Below are 19,685 nucleotides of genomic sequence, written 5' to 3' on the forward strand. Positions count from 1 at the left end.
CGGCAGCCAAATACCGCAAAATAATCTGTGACGCGTTTGTGTGTAGGCTATAGAGAGGCGAAGTCCCTCCCCTTCCGGGAGCCTCCATGGGACCCCGGAAGCGGAAAATTATACATAGAAGTCAATGGAGAGAGAAAAGTTATCTTTTGATCCCGTTTGAATTGTGCCACGAATGACACATATGATGTTTGTCAATCTTAAACAATCATTTCCATGCAAAAAAAGTCACAGTTTGTTGTAAAACTGCTGAAATATAAGACTATGAATAATACGCAACTTGAAAGACTACAAATCCCAAATGCATTCTGGGTCGCGTAAGTGATGTCATAGGCGATAATGCTCCAAGACTGGTTGTGACTCGCAAAGCAAAGAGGAAGAAGAAGACTGATTTATTCCCTCCAATAAATATAAGAGATTGCTCCAATAAATTCACTTTTACAAGATGCCTGTGTGCTTTGTACGAGGTTGTAATCACAAAAGAGATCATACCACTTGCTCGTTCTATCGCTTCCCGTCTGATGAAAGGACCAGGAGTCGTTGGACCAAACATATCAGGTAATATACATGTTTTGCATGGAACATAGTCAAGTTAGCTACCTAGCTAGTAGCGAGCATGTTAGTTAGCATTATATTACATTACTTAGCCTTGTCATTTGTATTAGCCTTAACACGAAGTAAACCGAAATGTTAAACAGTAAGAGTATTCATGATGGTAAGTATTTTGTGAAACATTTGAAGACTAGCCTATCGCCCCCTCCACCAGGTGCTAAGGGGGCGGGAGGTAGGCTAACCCCACATTAGTATCAGCGATCTTTTCTACTTAATGCTATCTGCACAAATGGTTAACATTGACCATTAAAAGATCAGGCAGTTCAGGGAGAGTCGAAGGAAGGAAGGCAGGCAGCTTTGCATGACATTCTTCTGGACGTGTTTCATTGTGATGATAGTGAGAGTGAGTCAATCTGTTTGTTGGAAAGACAGTAGTTGAGTGATTACTGAGAGAAAATTATTAAAAGAGATAATTATTCAGTGTTGTTACTTTAAAGTGTTGTTACTGACCTTTTTCTCTTTTATTTTCTTTACCTCACCTGTAACTGCTGAGACCCTGAGGAACATGCACACTGGTCTGACCTGCTCTGGCAACCTGATTTCCACTGTACGTAATAGTATTTGGTTATGGTATATTATTTATATACATCAAAGGCACAATGCACCCCCCAGAGACACACATGTATTGAGTGTGATATTTTGCATTGGTCATGTGAAATCATCTTTACATACTAGAAAACTGTAGGAGCGGCAACTTGTTTTGAAATAGAATTTTTAATATCCGATAATAAAGTTGATCTGTTTTCTTTATTCTTCTCTCTTCCCAGCTCCATCCATCACCATTCTCTGTTCCTGCAGGTCCTGCTTGCTAATCAATATTCATATTTTTTTACACAATTACAAATAAAGTCAATGTATTGTATGACATGAAGTTGTGCTTCATTCTGAGTCAATAATAAATTCATTCTGCCTTCAGCTGCAAAATTATTGTGGACTGCACTGACATCCATGTAGCTGCCCCCCAGTAAGATGAACCAAGCAAAGTTGACATACTCAACATACAGCTGTACTCTTAAGTTTACATGAAGAATTTGTGAAATATTGGTAATAACAGGTTTAAATGATTATTAGTAATTAATTATATAATTTTCTCATCGTAGATGAGCAGACAGGGAGCAGATGAGAAAAGCAGAATATGCAGCTGCCATTTTCCACATGGAAAAGAGAAAGGGCCAAGTGTATTTGAGTGGACAAAAGAGAAATCCCAAATACGAAAAATGAAATTATACAATTTACAGATATGTATACAAATAAATATATATCCTATATACACTATCATGTATAATGATGGTGTATGATGTAGAAGGAAGTGTGGTAGATAACAAGTAAATATAGAGTTACATACAGATCCATGTTACAGCAAAAGATGGAATAACTAAGAAGCACGCAGTATAATAATAATTACACGCAACAATTAAATAACTGCTCAGCATCTCCACCACAATCCCAATCTGCTGTGTCCTGTTTTCCTCCCCTCTGCATAACACCCCATCACACATACGAAACACAACGCAGAGTCCGAGGGTGTTAAGAGTATGTTTATTTAAATGTCCTCCTCTCTACTGGCCAACACAGGGAGCATATGCTGGGTGTAGAATTGTTCCAGGAGGAGGAGATTTCCATGCCATGCAGGGTCTTTGGGGATGGGGAGGATGATCGCCTCCATCGTGGTCCACAGCAGCAGAGACTCCGGTCTGTGATGTGCAGCTGTTATATAATATACAATACATTTTTTTGAAAAACATTTGATCAAAAAATAAAGATTTGGTCAGGATCTAGAGTCAGTGTGTAGTTTATTAATTAATCAATGCTCTCTACATTAGGAAAACACATACCAGTGTACCAGAGGGAGTCACACACAGCTGTGCCTAGATAACCAAACAAATTGACAACAGGGATGCAAACTCATCAGGTATGAAAAAGGTGACAAGGATCCGAGCCCCCTGACCCCACAGAATATCGGCTTTAAAATTAGGAATAACAGGATTTTAGCAGTCAGAACAACTAAAGCAGCAGTGTTAATATTAACAGAAACGCCATAGAGTCACATCTAATAGAAATATATAAAAAGCATTTATTTTAATTGTGTAGCAGTCAGTTTATAATTTTGGCAGCACTGTTGAGCATTTTGAAAATGTATTTTCATGCCTCTGTGCAAGGCTTAGTCTTTCTATCTTTATAGCCACTGGTGTAAAGTAACCAAGTTCATAAACTCAACAAGTACTATACTTGGGCACAATTTTGAGATACTTGTACTTTACTTAAGTATTTCAATGTTTTGCTACTTTGTACTTCTACTCCACTACAGTTCAGAGGTAAATGGTTTACTTTTACTCCACTACATGTATGTAATACCTTTAGTTACTTTACAGATGTGGATGAATGATGTGAAATATAATCAAGTGTTAAATCAGACTTTAGTTCCACCTGGAGTAAATCCAAAAGCTACCCTGCCTGCAGTATACAAAGTCATTCAAACTAGCTGCACCTTTACCAGCTTTGATAACACTTTAATGATCAGTCATTATAAAACATATCATATTATTCTGAAATGGACCAATCTGCAAAATGACTACTTTTACTATCGCTACTTTCACTATATTTTGATAATAATAATTTTCTACTTTTACTTGAGGAACATTTGGAATGCAGGACTTTTACTGTAACAGAGTATTCCTACACTCTGGTACTTCTACTTTTACTCAAGTACAAGAACTGAGTACTTCTACTTTTAATCAATTTCAAGATATATACTTATACCACCTCTGTTTATAGCCTATGAAAAAAACGATTAGAAAACGAAGGCTAAAGCTAACGTTAGCAGATAGTGACAATGTATGCTAGTTAGCTAGCTCAACGATAATATTGCGACGGGGAAAAAAAACTTTTCAGTGCATATCACGCTCTGCCGCTCCGACAGGGAGCTCTACTCTGAACACCTGAACGGCCCGTTCTAACAGCTGTTCACCAGCGGTCCAGTCTGTGCCACAGTGACTCCGGACGCACAGTTAATATTAACGAACGCACCGTAGGTAATGTAGCTGCTGAAGCTAGACCATCATCGCCGAGCAGCAGAGGCTTATTATACATCATGAGCAGAGCCGACAGGCAGGAAGACTCGAGCACACAGCTCGCGCTTCATTATAATATATATAAAAAAAGCTCGCGGCCGCACATTAATCCGGGTCCCAGACCCCCTCCCATACCCAAAAAATATTTTTATTGCAGATCTACAGGAATCACAAAAACTACCTATTTTGGATTCAAAACGGAGAATTTCGCCGAAAGGTGACAAGTTTGCATCCCTGGACAAGATAACCAAAATCCTTGAATCTACACACAGCAAATAAACTCAAATGACACAACGAGATGTAAAAAGGAGATCACACATATAGTCGATATAGAACTGGCCGCTTCAATCTGAAGAGCAACTAAAACAAAACACGGGAGTGTATCTTGTTCTTGTGAACACTAATGTTATCCACAGCATACACAGACACCACAAAGTTCTTAAGGAGAAAACTAGTTTCTAAAACAAAACACGTTAGTGTACCTTGTTAGCTAGCTGACATTAACCTTAAACATTGCACTCATATTACTCACTGAAACCTTGTAAAGCCGGTCCCGCATGCTGGCTCTTACAGAACCGCTCCCTTTCGTGTATGTACAGCTCTCAACATGCCCAGACTTGTAGTGATTTTCACCTCGTTTTATACTTTTTCAGCTCATTCTGAAAGAAACAGGTGAAATTTACTAACGTGACAGCCATCTTTGTGATGGTGACGCGTATTGTGCGAGACCAGAGACCTGTAGTTCACTGAGCGGTTTCACACAAAAAAAATTGTAACTTCACAGTTTTACGACACATTTTTATTTTTTTGACTTGCAAAATGTTCTTTTAATTTGACAAACATCATATGTGTCATTCGTGGCACAATTCAAACGGGATCGAAAGATGACTTTTCTCTCTCCATTGACGTCAATGTATAATTTTCCGCTTCCGGGGTCCCATGGGTCGGAAGTAGATGGGCGGGACTTCGCCTCTCTATTGTGTTTGTTTCCCGGGGAAACACTCACAAGAAACACCGGCTGTTGTTATGCCTGCTGTCACGTTAAGTTACCGCTTGTAATTATGCCGTTACAAGCTTAAAAGTTGTATTTATCATCTGAATTTGGCGAAACAAGTTTAATATTATAAAAACCAAGACTTTGTTTATTTGAAATCAGATGAAAAGAAACTGTCACGGACCCTGCCGTGTTATCTATGATTACTATACGCTTTTCATTCACAATTTCTGCGGGAGGGAGGGGGAGCGGCGCTGAGGAACAGCAGAGTGTCTTAGCTAGGTTCAAGTTAGACAACTACAATTACATACAATACATGCAATTTGTGTGTGTGTGTGTGTGTGTGTGTGTGTGTGTGTGTGTGTGTGTGTGTGTGTGTGTGTGTGTGTGTGTGTGTGTGTGTGTTCCAAGTGAATCTGCGGCCCCCTGATGGCCAGTACATACATTATGTGGCCCCGACCACGCTCGAAGCTGCCCATCCCTGTATTAGGGTGGTGGCAAGAGTCTGAGCTGTGAATATCTAAAATAAATTTGTGATTTGGGTGAACTGACCCTTTAACAGCTCTTTGTCCATCTCCTCAAACACACAGCTTTAAAAACCTGGAAACAATTCGAAAAGCTACGGAGTACAGTTCTGCAAAGCAATTTGTTACTTGCTGCAGGTCATATATAAATTATATACAGTGCGCATTGTGTATTAATGCTGGACAGCCGTGTGCTGTGTGATTTAGGGTTCAGTAATAATTACTCATTAAACTCTAACCTCTGTGATTAAACTCCTGATTGAGCTGCAGCACATCTGCACAGCTGACCTATGGGTGTGTGTGTGTGTGTGTGTGTGTGTGTGTGTGTTTGTGTTTGTGCGTGCGTGCGTGCGTGCGTGCGTGAGTGTGTGTGTGTGTGTGTGTGTGTGTGTGTGTGTGTGTGTGTGTGTGTGTGTGTGTGTGTGTGTGTGTGTGTGTGTGTGTGTGTGTGTGTGTGTGTGTGTGTGTGTGTGTGTGTGTGTGTGTGTGTTCCAGGTTTGTGTTGTACATAGCATGTACTGACAGACATAAAAGCATTTATCTGCAGACAGTGAGACAGGAAGCAGGTCTCTGTGAGCGTGTGTGTGAATGTTAACTAATTGTAGTTGCAAACAGATAGGATTTGGCAGATGGGGAATCTCTAACCACCAATCCATTCTAACAGCAATAATCTGTTTTAAGAAGCGTTTTTAATATCCATCTCTTGTGTATATACTTTATTTTTAATAAAGAGGACATATCATGCTAATGTCAGGTTCTTATTTGTATTTTGTGCCTCTACTTTGACATGACTTTAATGTTCTAAGATATTTTCCTTGGTTAGCAGGCCGGCTATGTTGTGATTGGTCAACTGCTTCGATATATCCCGCCCCTTAGGCTGCCACGTACAATGTGTTGGAGCGCTAGCCAATAGAGGAGCAACTTTGACATAGTGATGTCACTATGTAATCAAAGTAACTAATCGAGGCGTTTCAGGAAGGGGGGGTACTAAATACAAATCTGTTACATACCATCATGCCCGGATGCAGCACAACAAAAACAAAAATGCTTGAAATTATTATGTTATCAATAAAATTGGATTAGTTACTTATCATTAATGGAAGAAAGAAAAAGAAAGAGGATAGTCTTACATTTTCTAACATCATTGTTGGCATAAAAAGTTCAACATAAAAGTTATATTTCGTTCTTTCTCTGCCAGTTGTGTTAATGATATGACAGCTGCACTAATGTAGCATCTTAACATGTAGTTTCAGGCGTATAGCCTGAGGGAGATAAACGAGAGACAGACAGACCAAGAGAAGAGAGATATTTAAAAGTGTGTTCTCCATGGCAGAAAGCCAAGGCAAATATTTCTGTTAACACTGACAGTGGTAGCCCCAATCGCTAGAAAAACGTGATACAGGCAAACACAGAGGGTTCCAGATAACTGCATTTACGTCTTTTGTCTGACAGGAAAGAAAACACTGCTAAGTAGACAAAACGGTGTCTGGCCAAAATGATGAGAAAGACAAGGAATTCATTGAAGATAAACTCCTTTTCACTCTTCCTTTTGCCGCCTTCATTGAATGTGCTCTAATTAAATCCCAGATAAAGATGAAATGATAGTTATAGAAAATGTGACGATGACTAAAAAAAAACATATCATCAACGGTCTAATGGAACTGTTACAACAGCTGATGTATGTCTTAAATAACTATGTATATTACATTCATCATCATTGTTCACTGCCCTCAATTAACCTAACATAGTTTAATTAGAAGAGAGTCCATTTGTCTTAATCTGTGTCCACGTCTGTTCATTGAAAGTGAAGGTTAATAATCTAGATGTGTAGACCACATTGGGACGAGGTAAAGGTTGTTGGACACTAGAATCAGTAAAGTTTAGTTGTGCACAATAAATCCTTTTATGAAAATCTCAATATGAACTAGAGCAGAATCCAAATGTATGATGATGATAGTGATAAATAGAAATAAAATCAATAAGGAAGTATGTTAACTTGACCATTCTCTCCAATATCGTGAATCATATCACAATTGCAATATCATTCAAAATAATAGTATTTCATATATTTCCTAAATTGTTCAGCCTGTTGGTGTGTGCGTGTGTGTCTGCGTGTGTGTGTGTGTGTGTGTGTGTGTGTGTGTGTGTGTGTGTGTGTGTGTGTGTGTGTGTGTGTGTGTGTGTGTGTGTGTGTGTGTGTGTGTGTGTGTGTGTGTGTGTGTGTGTGCGTGTGCGTGTGTGTGTGTGTGTTTGTGTGTGTCCTCAGTGCAAAGGTTAACCTCTTCCTTTTCCTCCCTAACAAGCAAAGGTCAAAGGTGGTGATACAAATGAAGGGAGAGGAGGAAAGAGGGATGAAAGGATAAATTATGAAAGGAGGCAGGGAAGGAGACTGATTGGGAGCCAGATGTCTAATAAGGTCTATAAATAACCAGGTAACGGCCGACAGAGAACCACTTCGTCCAATACAAAGTCTCAACACCGACTTTCAAAACTTTTGTCTTCTGTCTTCAGTTTATTTCTCTCGTATGAGTCCGATGTTACACATGGAGCTTCGAGTGTATTTCCTGTCTCTGGTCATGTGGCAGCCAGAATCAATGTCTCAGCAAAAAGCTCCCCCTACTGATATTGAGAAGTCTCCATTAGTGAGTAGAAGTGCCAACATTCCAGATGTATAGACATTTTTATTTATTTTTATTTAACCAGATAAAAAGCATTGAGATAAAATCTCATTTACAAAGCTGATCTGGCCAAGAAGGCAGCAACGTTACACATTATTACACCTAACACAGACATATAAAATACAGAGAACACAACTAAGTAAACAAAAAGCCGAAAAGCAGTCACTCCATTGTGCACATTTGGGAAAGGTACACTACTTATTACTGCAAGAGCAGCTGGTGGTAAGGGCCTTAGACAACTTCAATTTAAAACAGGCTATTGGGAGAAATGCCATCAGTTTGAGGCTTGATTGAAGGTCATTCCAAGACCAACGACCATAGTAAAAAACACTCCTTTTCCCAGACTCAGTCCGCACGGCAGGTACCTGGAACTGTATCAAGGCACTGGATCTGAGGTTGTAAGAGTCACAAACTGGAGCAAATCTGGTACATATATCCAGTGGAAGCTTACCTAAAATGGCTTTATACATTTATAGAAACAATGCTGCATCCTACGCATACTAAGTGAGGACCATCCAGTTAGGCTATACAGTTTGCAATGATGAGTCCTATAGGGTGCATTTGATATATATCGCAGTGCAGCATGGTAGAGTGGGTCAAGTTTGGCCAAAACAGGGACAGGCAAATCTATAGATGGTATCACCGTAGTCCAGCTGGGACAGGAATAAGCCAGAGACCAACCTTTTACGGGAAGAAGTTGAAAAACAACATTTAAGTCTGTCAAGGAAGCCAAGAGTGAATTTCGATGTCTTAGTTAGAACTTCAATGTGGTGTTTAAAGTTTAGATTTCTGTCCAACCAAAAGCCCAGATATTTGTATGTATCGACAAACTCAACAGAGACGCCATCAAGGGTGTCAATGGAGAGGCAAGAGGACGCTGACTTGGGAGCAAAAAGCATTGCTTTGGTTTTCTTACTGTTCAATAGCAGTTTCGAATCAAGAAGCGCTTGTACCAACATAACATTAGACAGAATGCGGTGGTCTACAGTATCAAATGATTTGGCTAAGTCAATAAACACAAAAATATTTTGTATCCAAAGCAGCCTTGATATCGTCTAAGACTTTCAGACTGGCAGTTACAGTACTGTGCTTTGATCTGAATCCAGATTGCATAGGGTTAAGGGTGTTGTGTGAATTCAAAAAAAGTTTTAGCTGAGTAGAAACTAGGGACTAAAGAATCTTTGATAACTCAGAAAGATTTGAGATAGGACGATAGTTACTCAACTCAGTTGGATCACCAGCTTTCAAGAGGGGCGATTCCAGAGCTTGCTTCCACACAGCTGGCAGTGTGTGAGTGGACAGGGAGAGATTACAAATATCAGTAACTGGATGTGCTATAATCTGAGCTGCAATTTTTAAAAAGAAAGGGTTGAGGCCGTCAGGCCCGGCAGACTTTTTAGGGTAAATTGAGTGCAAACCGTGTAAGACTTCAGAGACCGAGAAAGAAGCAAAATCAAAAACAGGGGAGTTCATCTCTTGACTAGGGCCGTGATTACGACCATGTAGAGAGTCATGACTTTGCTCATCAAAAATGTGACCAGCCTTTTTGAAGTGAGCATTAAAGGCATTCGACATATCATTTGTATCTGAAATAAAAGACTCACTGACCTTCAGTTTTTGTAGGAAACTAGAAGCCTTCTTGTTCTGAAGTGATTTACTGTAATTGTTTGCCAGAACTTAGAATGGTCATTAAAACAATCAGTGGTTAAGCTCAGATAGTAATCAGCTTTAGCTTTTTTAATAAGGGCTGAACATTTATTTCTGAAGAAACAAAAAAGGGGATCTGATGTAATAGTCAGTTTGCCCTTAATTGTACCAAAATGAACTTCACCAGGTAGGGACCGAAGCGTCCCTAATAAATGTCATGCAAAAAAACAACACCTAACCCCCAACATTTTACTCGAAACATGTCACATGTACATTTTTTAATTTTCCAATGTGAACATTATGAAGACACTTTGACATTCATTTAAAAATACTGCTGACGTTGTTTGCACTTTTTCTGCGCATGTGTGTGTTTAAGTGTATACGTTGTACTTTAAAATATATTGCTAAAATACATGTTTTTAATGTATTAAGAAAGTAAATATAGCTAAAACATCTACAATACTTTTTCTGTTTATAAGTATTTGATAGTTGGACATTGAAATAATTATAATTTCCTTCTAGTAACTGTTGTAACAGTCTTTGCTTTGACAGCATTTACAAAAATTGGGAAAACTGAGACTTTATATCTTAATATTTGGAAAATAAAACATATGTTTCTTCAAAAAAATTCTAAAAGCTGGATTTAATAACTGACTTTCTTGGAGAAGTTAACACATTCGAAGTGGGAAATCTGCAAAGACATATCTGGCTTTTTATCCCTCTGTCCTGCTTCTAAACTTCCTGTCTCTTTCTCCACTTTCTCCCATCTGTCTCCCTCCATCCCTCCGGCACTTTCCTTTCTGTCTGTCTGTCTACATTCTTCTTTATCAGATAGCCGAGGTCTTATCGGTGTGGAGGTGCTGAGTACTGAGCAGCTCCACAGCTCCACCGTAACAACAACACATTCCTGCCCGCTATGTGTGTGTGTGTCAGCGCGTGTGTGTGTGTGTGTGTGTGTGTGTGTGTGTGTGTGTGTGTGTGTGTGTGTGTGTGTGTGTGTGTGTGTGTGTGTGTGTGTGTGTGTGTGTGTGTGTGTGTGTGTGTGTGTGTGTGTGTGTGTGTGTGTGTGTGTGTGTGTGTGTGTGTGTTTGGTTAAAGATATTAAAGTAGAGTTAACGGATGCGTTTTAGTCAGTGTGTCGCGGGGAAAGAGAAAGACAGGCTCACGAGGTGCGGGTGTGTGCTTTTACAGATATGAGAGTGATGAAAAAAATAAACCCTGTGTGTGTTGTGTGTGTGCGTGTGTGAGTGTTTGGACACATACCTCTTCGCCACCTCCAAACCAGGGTTACTTTACTCCGAAGGCCAATCAAAACAGATGTAAATCGTAGCCGGATATACATTTAGCCAAATGAAAGGACTGTGTGTGTGTGTGTGTGTGTGTGTGTGTGTGTGTGTGTGTGTGTGTGTGTGTGTGTGTGTGTGTGTGTGTGTGTGTGTGTGTGTGTGTGTGTGTGTGTGTGTGTGTGTGTGTGTGTGTGTGTGTGTGTGTGTGTGTGTGCGTGTGTGTGTGTGTGTGTGTGTGTGTGTGTGTGTGTGTGTGTGTGTGTGAGTGTGTGTACGTTTGAGGTTGTTTTAAGTGAAAGGATATTTCTGTCGTAACTTAATTTAGCAGCAAGAGCTTAAAATAGCTCTTCATATTATGAAAGCCCTGCCAAATCAATTAGTTTGGTATTAATATCAATTTCATAGTTTCAAAAATATCAGATTATCATCATAAGATCTCCATAATTTACAATAACAAAAATAAGGCTCAAATGTTATCATGGAAAAAAACATGCTTACGGGCAAATCCTGTTTCACAATGTACATTTAATTTATTTAAGTTTTGGATCAGTATCAGAATTATATTGGAATAAAGGGGAACTGTTTTGCTGCAGAGAAACCTTTAATAAAATCTGGGCACTGGAAACGCTTTGACACAAATTTGAGCTGACTTGCCCTGTTTAACTGCCAGCATGCATCACTGGCTAATTTACAGCATGTTACCTGATCCACCGAGGGAATTCCATCACAGGTGTGTGTGTGTGTGTGTGTGTGTGTGTGTGTGTGTGTGTGTGTGTGTGTGTGTGTGTGTGTGTGTGTGTGTGTGTGTGTGTGTGTGTGTGTGTGTGTGTGTGTGTGTGTGTGTGTGTGTGTGTGTGTGTGTGTGTGTGTGTGTGTGTGTGTGTGTGTGTGTGTGTGTGTGTGTGTGTGTGTGTTACAGGATCTATAGTAATGCTATTACCCCATCAGCATCTCATTTCCACCCCCAGTTCTTTGCCTGTGATGCTATCTGCTCCATTTATGAAGATATGATTACTAACATGCAGCTCTTTAACCTGGTGGGACGTGCATGCATGAACACATGTGTTTTTCTCTGTCAAGTTTTTGGTATTTCCATGTAAACCTCCACAGCTATTGGTGGATTTATTTATAAACAAATGTGGCTTGATTTAAGTAAAATGTTGTGATACTTACATTTTACTTTTGTTTATTTTTCATCTACTTTGTGTTTTTACAAGCTTCCTCTTTAAAGTGGTGATGTATCAAAAATTAAATACAATATTATTACGTCATTTTTACAAAATGGGACTTGTTGCATTCAATAAACTTTAAATGTTGATCCTTTAAATAGATTTTAGTGATAATACTGTTCTTGGACTTAAGTTATATTTTGAATGCAGGACTTTCACTTGGAAGTATTTTTACAATATAGTATTAATTATTTGATTTGATTTAAAATATCTAAAATACTTCGTCCAACTCTGTTGCGTAATATTTTAATACCACAACAACAATGAAAGAAGTATTATAATTAGTGGGGATGCCATTTTACTAAAACATATGCAACATGTTGATTGATGTCACTCCTGACATTGAACTGATTGCTAAGCACAAGTTAAGCAGAACAAGGAGTAATAGAAAGGGTATGTAACGGCTGAAAGGACAAACATAACAAGAACAAAAAATACAACAGAATTACAGAGGAAACATGGGTGAAGTATAATCTGGTATAGTGGTGGTATGATATATACCTAGTTGTCAAATTCTAAGCAGAAGCAGTCAGGTGAGCGACAGAGACTGTGGAAAATAAATGAAGAAGACAGGCTCTCTTCTCTTTCATAATATAAAGTATTGCCCTTCTCTTTTCCCTGAACAAAAACTCACTGCCCTGAAACAAAACCCTGAACCCCCAGCTGCTCAGAGGAGCTGCTCAGAGGAGCTGCTCCACAGTCAACACTACAAGATTACACTTGAACTGGGCAGCTCCCAGAAGTGTGTGCATGTGTGTATATGTGTGTGTGTATATGTGTGTGTGTGTGTGTGTGTGTGTGTGTGTGTGTGTGTGTGTGTGTGTGTGTGTGTGTGTGTGTGTGTGTGTGTGTGTGTGTGTGTGTGTGTGTGTGTGTGTGTGTGTGTGTGTGTGTGTGTGTGTGTGTGTGTGTGTGTGTGTGTGTGTGTGTGTGTGTGTGTGTGTGTGTGTGTGTGTGTGTGTGTGTCAGCTATTCCTGTAGAAGGAACAGGGCAGTGGCCGGTCAGTTTCTGCTACACCAGACATTTTTAATGCAGAGTCCTACCGTGTGGTGATGAAAGGAGTATTCTAAATCAAACGCTTAGGAATAGTGAAAACAATCATTTAGGGGCTCTATTTTCTCTCCGTCATAAAAGGAATGTTACTTTTATATTATGCATTAAATATGGCAGAAGTAGCTCAGCCTGGTCCAATTCCCCAATAGGACCCAGAAAGGAGGGTGGACTGGGCCCTGCCAAGGTGCCCTTCAAACACCGAACTCAAACAACGGACTCACACACCGCTCTCCGGCTTCCCACTGATAATATGATGGGTTATACGGATCTGTCTGTGCTAGTCTGTGTACATGTTTGACAATAAAAAGAGGATTTCAAATCATCCTTGTGCACATACAATTGCGTATCTGGAAGGCCTACCAACACACAAACTGTGTAAAAAGACAAACCAGGCTGTTGTTTGTGGTTTGCCTACATCAGATAACATGGGGTTCAAGCCATCTTAGTATTTTCAGCAACAGCTTGAGAATTACCGTTGCTGTTTTTGTTGCAAGCCAATCAGAGCAGACTATGCTTTTTCTGGAGTGATGCTTAAAAAGAAAGGTGCTAAAACCGATATGAGTAGCAGGTAGACATGGCCTACTATAATATCATAATACAAATATAAAACTGAATGTTGGCATAAAAGTTCCCATTAAATAACGGTTTGACTTCAAAGCCCAGATTTCTTTAGAAGTGATATTGATAGATATCATCCTGTATCACCCCACTTTGGTGTAATCATCCAGTCGCTGCGGGCAAAAAAAAAACACCAATAGAAAGTCTGCTATCTGCAGGATTTAGGGTTTGATTGCAGCACAATTGATTCAGCTTTTACTGAAAGCAGGAACCAAGTCATACGGTTTACATTTTATCTTGGTTGTTAGACCTCCTAACATTTATTTTCTGTTAGAACATATGAGACCGACTGAGCTCTAATGAAATAAATCTAGCGGTACAGCAATTTTCAAAGATCCACAGTTCAGTCCGAGACACTGAAGTCATAACATCAAAGCCACCAGCCTGCTGGTAACAGGCAGCACCGCCTCACCAGGAGTCAAACTCACACACACACACACACACACACACACACACACACACACACACACACACACACACACACACACACACACACACACACACACACACACACACACACACACACACACACACACAGACACACACACACACACACACACACACACACGCACACACATACACACACACACACACACACACACACACAAGTGAACATGCACGGCCCCACGCTGCTAGCTTATCTCTGATCCGCCATCTCGCTTCCTGCGGTTTGGATCTGATGAAGCCCTATACTTCAAAGTATGTGTGTGTGTGTGTGTGTGTGTGTGTGTGTGTGTGTGTGTGTGTGTGTGTGTGTGTGTGTGTGTGTGTGTGTGTGTGTGTGTGTGTGTGTGTGTGTGTGTGTGTGTGTGTGTGTGTGTGTGTGTGTGTGTAATGGAAAGCACCTGCGCTCAGTGAGGCGGGGAAATATTTTGTGTAAAACAATGAGGAGACGCGGACGACTGACTGGACGGTTGGCGAGATATGAAAAAGTGAAAATATATATTTGTTTCACCTTCAGCAACTTTCCCAAAGCAGTTTTGTTGCTAAACCTTTAGAAATGTATGACATTAGACTTGACTTGATAGGTGGATATAAAAGAAACACAACGTCCAGATGGGGGGGCTTCCTTGGGATAAAACAAGGAGATGAATTGGATCGCAAGCGAGAGGTAAAGGCTAAGGGAGGATTGGAAGCGTGGATGGAGGGATGGAAAGAGTGACGTGGAGAGGATCAAGCGGATTTAAAGAGGGATATCAGTGATCAAGTAAAGCCAAATAGAGACACAAATATCAAAGACAGCAGGAAAGAATAAGGAAGAGAGGATTTCAAGCGTCTGAGGGGATCGTACACACACAAGCCAGAGAGACGGATGAAGGGATGGAGGGGAGGATAAGGAGGATAGAGCACAGTTGAGAAAGTAAATTGAGGCAGTGGGTGAGATGGAGTTAGTTCTCATGGCTGGAGATTTAAGGGGTTTTGGAGCAGTCTGAATATATTTGAGGAGCGTGGAAATAGCAGCACTCTGTCCTAGTCATTTGTTATTCTTTTTTCATTGGATTTACCTACATTTTACAGTGGATATAGACAGGAAATATGGGAGGAAGAGAAAGAGTTAGGCGTGTGCCAAAGGTCAAGCCCAAATAGGGGGAGTGCAGAAACAAAGTGAACCTCCATAGCTCTTCATGGGAATAAGCATGGAAGACTGACAACATACAGACTTAAATAACAGCATAAGAAGGTGCTGAGGAAATTATCATGTAACACCAAATCTCTGCTAATTAGTGTCTTTTATAATTTATCCATTAGATTTTGGGATTTTAAGTAAATCTTTTTTGCTCGAAAGTGATCAAGGGACCATCAAAATCAGGTGAGATTTGGTGGAGCAAAATTGTGACCTAAGAGCAACACTATTGGAAATCTTGTGGTGTATCCAAAGTAAAAAGGGTTAATCCTCTAAGGAACTGATTCCAGGCTGTCAATAATAATCACGCAGATAAATATGAAATAGATATTAAACTTTAACATTGCAGAAACATTTACATGAATGTTCCTGCTCAGAAATATCGGTTGACCATATAATTAACACCAAAGTTTCACAGTCAACATTTTACCGTATTATCTTTTACAGGTCCATGAGACAATGAAATTAACACCAGATTGTGGAGACCACAGTCACACACTTGGATTTTAACCTCTATGATTTTAACCCTTTTAATGAGAGGTCACAGGAAGGAAAGGCTTGTTTTTATTGGGTGGTGTTGATGGTCTGATCCTCTAATCTCATTTCCCAGAAGATGATCAGTTTAATCCCTAAATGATTCACACAATACTGGAAAACTCGTATATTTCTGTAAATATTAGCTGGCAACAAAGTCAAAATCTATCTTGTTTATTTTAGTTTACACCTGGATTAGTAATGAATATCTTGTAAGTTAAACAGTTTGTGGAATTGAAATGTCAACACATCTTTGTTGGGTTCCGGGAATGAAAATGTTGTTTCCCAATGTGCAAGTTATTAAGAAATTAAGCTGCGTAATAACAGAATGTATTCTTCTCGTGCCAAACAAGATGAGTGATACCATTAAACATCAATAGTCTGTGAGTCACAGATTCAATTAATGGAAGTGATGAAACGCTTACACATCCCAACTGTTTTCCTGAGGGTTATTGGGATGTTTGTTTTAGAGAAAGAGAGTGAAAGACAGATGGAGAGGAACGAGTGTGAAAGGGGCAGAAAGTAGAAATGTTATCCAAAAGTGAGGGGGGAAAAGCTAAATAACGAGCGTTTGACAGAGCAGGAGAAAACCCCTTTTGAAAGTGGCTTATTAGATTTCACTGTGCTTTGCTTTTAAAAGCCATGAGTTCGGGACAAAATTATATGTTTCAGAGCACTGTTAGCAAAAAATTCTGCCTTGAGTAGCAAAAGCAAAGACATTTGTCTCAACAGTGAGGCGGCCAGCTATTCATTTTGAGCAGAGACCCGAGACCCATGTAATTTACTGCTTTCCCAAGCACAATGTAAACTAAATTACGGGTTGTAATACAATGCATGGCTTACATTGATAACAAGGCCATTCGGGTACAAGGCAAAGAGTCAGAGGGGCTGGCCCATGTCCATGTGCGGGAACACAAGTCATTATCACATATACACACACCCTCACACACACACACACACACACGCACACACGCACACACGCACGCACACGCACACACACACACACACACACACAAACAAATCATTGTTGAGTTCAAGATGAGACTGTAAACTTTGCTACGAAAGTCTTTTGGATTTACTGAAGTGAGCAAAGAGAGCTCAGGTTTGCAGAGTTTGGACTAAACATTTGTGAAATATTTAGTGGAGAAGGGAGGAAAGGTTTACATTGCCTTGCTCGGGCCCTCGATTTCCTTTCCCAGGATATTAATGAGGAAATGACACACACTTGTAAAGAAGGAAAGAAAGGGAAGAAGGAGAAAAGAGTGAGTGAGGGATGTAGGTTTCAGAGGGAAAAGGGCTGGTGATTAATCTCGCTTTGAGTTGACTCCGCCGGGAATTCCATCAAAAGGACGGAGAAAAGGGTATTTTAATTGCTGCTCCCTCCACGTTTCCCAAAACGCTTACCTTCCACCCCCACCACCGCCCTTCATTCCTTCCCCTTTCCTCCGCCATCCTGAAGAGGGGGGTCGCCCTGGAATCCGACAGGCCTCCCACCGTACACACACACACACAAATTGAAACACACACACACACGCAGAATTACTTTCAGATGTTGGGTGAAAGCAAAGGTGGGTATGCGCTTAAAATGCCACCTCACTCTCTACGGCTGTTGTGTGTAGCCCCTTCTTTTAGCATTTAAACGTGTTTATATTGCTGTCACATGTGTCTGTGTGCTGAAACTCCACCTGTATTCATTTACAGCTTAACTCAGAGTCCTGTTGGAGCTCAAACACCAGTCTTACTCAATGTGTTGATAACCTCACACGTGCACTGACCCTTTTTTAGCTTCCAGATTGGTCTGCATGCATAAAACAGCTTGTGGAGTGTGTTCCTGCCACATCTGCTGGATTAGTTTCATCCTTCTGCTGTCGTGACTCTGGGAGTGGACACTGGGGACCCATGAGAGGTCCTTGAAGTATCCCTGTGGTTCGCCAATAAAAATGAAGAATAGTTTTAATTCTGTATTATTTCACCTTCCAGTTAGCCAAATCAGAGAGTAACGGTGCTGCGCAGCTTGTACAGTAGACCTATCGTGTCCAAAGTGCACTTTCACTTAACATTTACAGACCTCCCTCTCCCCTGGATACTCCATAACTGTTAGATATCCTCCATTTATGATATTCCAAGCATAACCGGAGTTACTTTTAAAGGGAAATTCATCATGAAGTTCAGTTTGTTCACTTTAGTGGGGTCCTACTCTGGAACCTGTCCTTCTGGACCCTCGAGGAGCTTTCTGATGTCTGAACAAAAACCATGATAATGTTGAGATTTCTTTGGAGTTATCTCCCCTTGGGCTTCGAAAACTATGCATTTACATTTATTAACAGAAACATTCAGATGTTTCCCTGAAAATGGGACTGTATGAGAAATATTGGATCCAAGAATTAAAAGCCATGAAAAAGATCTGCATTTCTCTCGCCTCAGTTTCATACATACAGTACTGTATTGACCATTCGTATTTAAATGCCACCAATTGCATTACTAAATAATAATAAATAGTTTCCATCCAGTCAGTGTTTAAATAGTTGATTGATGCGATCAATCGATAAATGAATGAATCAGCTAAAACATAACCAAATTAAAACTGTTTCCCTGAAAACGCAATTGAGAATGTGGTTTTGTTGTATGGCAATGTCATTTTATAGGAGACAGCGTTCCTTTACTGGCTGTTTAAACTGGGTTAAAGAAAACCCAGTAGGCTCTAAAATAATGCAGTTGAGAGCAAATGGCCAGCAGCAGCACCATTATTCTTCCTAATCTATGGAGCATGGAAATAAGCAAGCCGATGTATAAACTGATCCTTGGACATTCATCTTTACATTGCAAGAATGTTTATTTTCATGTTTATTTTCATAAAATAACAATGATTTCTAATGAGCGACTGGTATCAGATTCAGCATCCTACTCTTAAGCATCTGTATCTGTAAACACGGGATTGAAAGCTGTTAATATCCAACAGTGGGACTGTCTAACTACAACACAGGTGAAACCAAAGTACACTACATTTAGATTGACAATAAATAACCACATACTCCTTCAGTTCGTTTTATTTCAGTGAACCAAACAGTTTCCTAACCCGATTTAGCTTTAAGTCCCCTCATCCCCCTTTTCACCTCAACTTCCCCCATTACATCAAACAGGATCAAGGTAAAAGGGTTAGGGGAAGGGGTCTTTAAGTGGAGATAAGATGGGGGTGTTTGATTTCGATCACAGCTAGAGGTCTGACTGTCATGTCATGGATAGATGACTTTAACAAACTTCCCTCAGATGAAACCACCAGGCAGTAGTAGGCACCTCCCCCTGTGGCACCATATGGCCCTGGTTAGAGATAAAAGCCATTTTAAATGTTTTGTGGAGTTGTCTTTAGATGAATCTTAAAGGGCTGCTGTTGAGCTAAAATAACATGTTACCGCGGTTTGTTTGTGTTTTTCTTTCACAAATGTCAGAAAAGCTATTGATAATTTGATCGTTAAAGATGATACATGTGCTCGAGATTTTGGAAATCATAGAGATTAAGATAAGATTTTATATTTCAGATATGGAACATTTCCAAATTGTTTCTGACCAGATCCAAAGAAAATTCAATAAAATATAGTTTCACACCTTTCTCATTGACTCAACACAACCGACACATGCTCACAGACTAAGCATCGTATGGCGAAAGACGTTTTAGAAGTTATATTTCCGTTCTTAAAAGCTAAAATTACCTTTCAAAATGCAGCACGTTATTGTTTTGTTATCTGTGCCTTGGGAGGGCGGCCGCAGGATAACATCTCTACTGTTGATGTTTGCAGGAACAGAGTGCAAGTGCAGGCTT

General features: G+C 40.0%; 2 long non-coding RNA genes across 2 annotated transcripts; one reads left to right on the plus strand and one right to left on the minus strand.

Moving 5' to 3' along the window:
* Positions 1 to 320: 320 nt before the first annotated feature.
* LOC307033615 lies at positions 321 to 1,476 on the plus strand. Its single transcript, XR_013806576.1, has 2 exons — positions 321 to 1,156; positions 1,377 to 1,476. It is a non-coding gene; the product is annotated as an uncharacterized lncRNA (long non-coding RNA).
* A 653-nt stretch (positions 1,477 to 2,129) lies between these two features.
* Positions 2,130 to 4,317, minus strand: LOC307033614. Its single transcript, XR_013806575.1, has 2 exons — positions 4,213 to 4,317; positions 2,130 to 2,316 (listed from the first exon to the last, which is right to left on the minus strand). It is a non-coding gene; the product is annotated as an uncharacterized lncRNA (long non-coding RNA).
* Between the last annotated feature and the right edge of the window lie 15,368 nt (positions 4,318 to 19,685).

This window comes from Notothenia rossii, assembly GCF_949606895.1.
Source record: "Notothenia rossii genome assembly, chromosome: 3".
Lineage (NCBI taxonomy): Eukaryota > Metazoa > Chordata > Actinopteri > Perciformes > Nototheniidae > Notothenia > Notothenia rossii.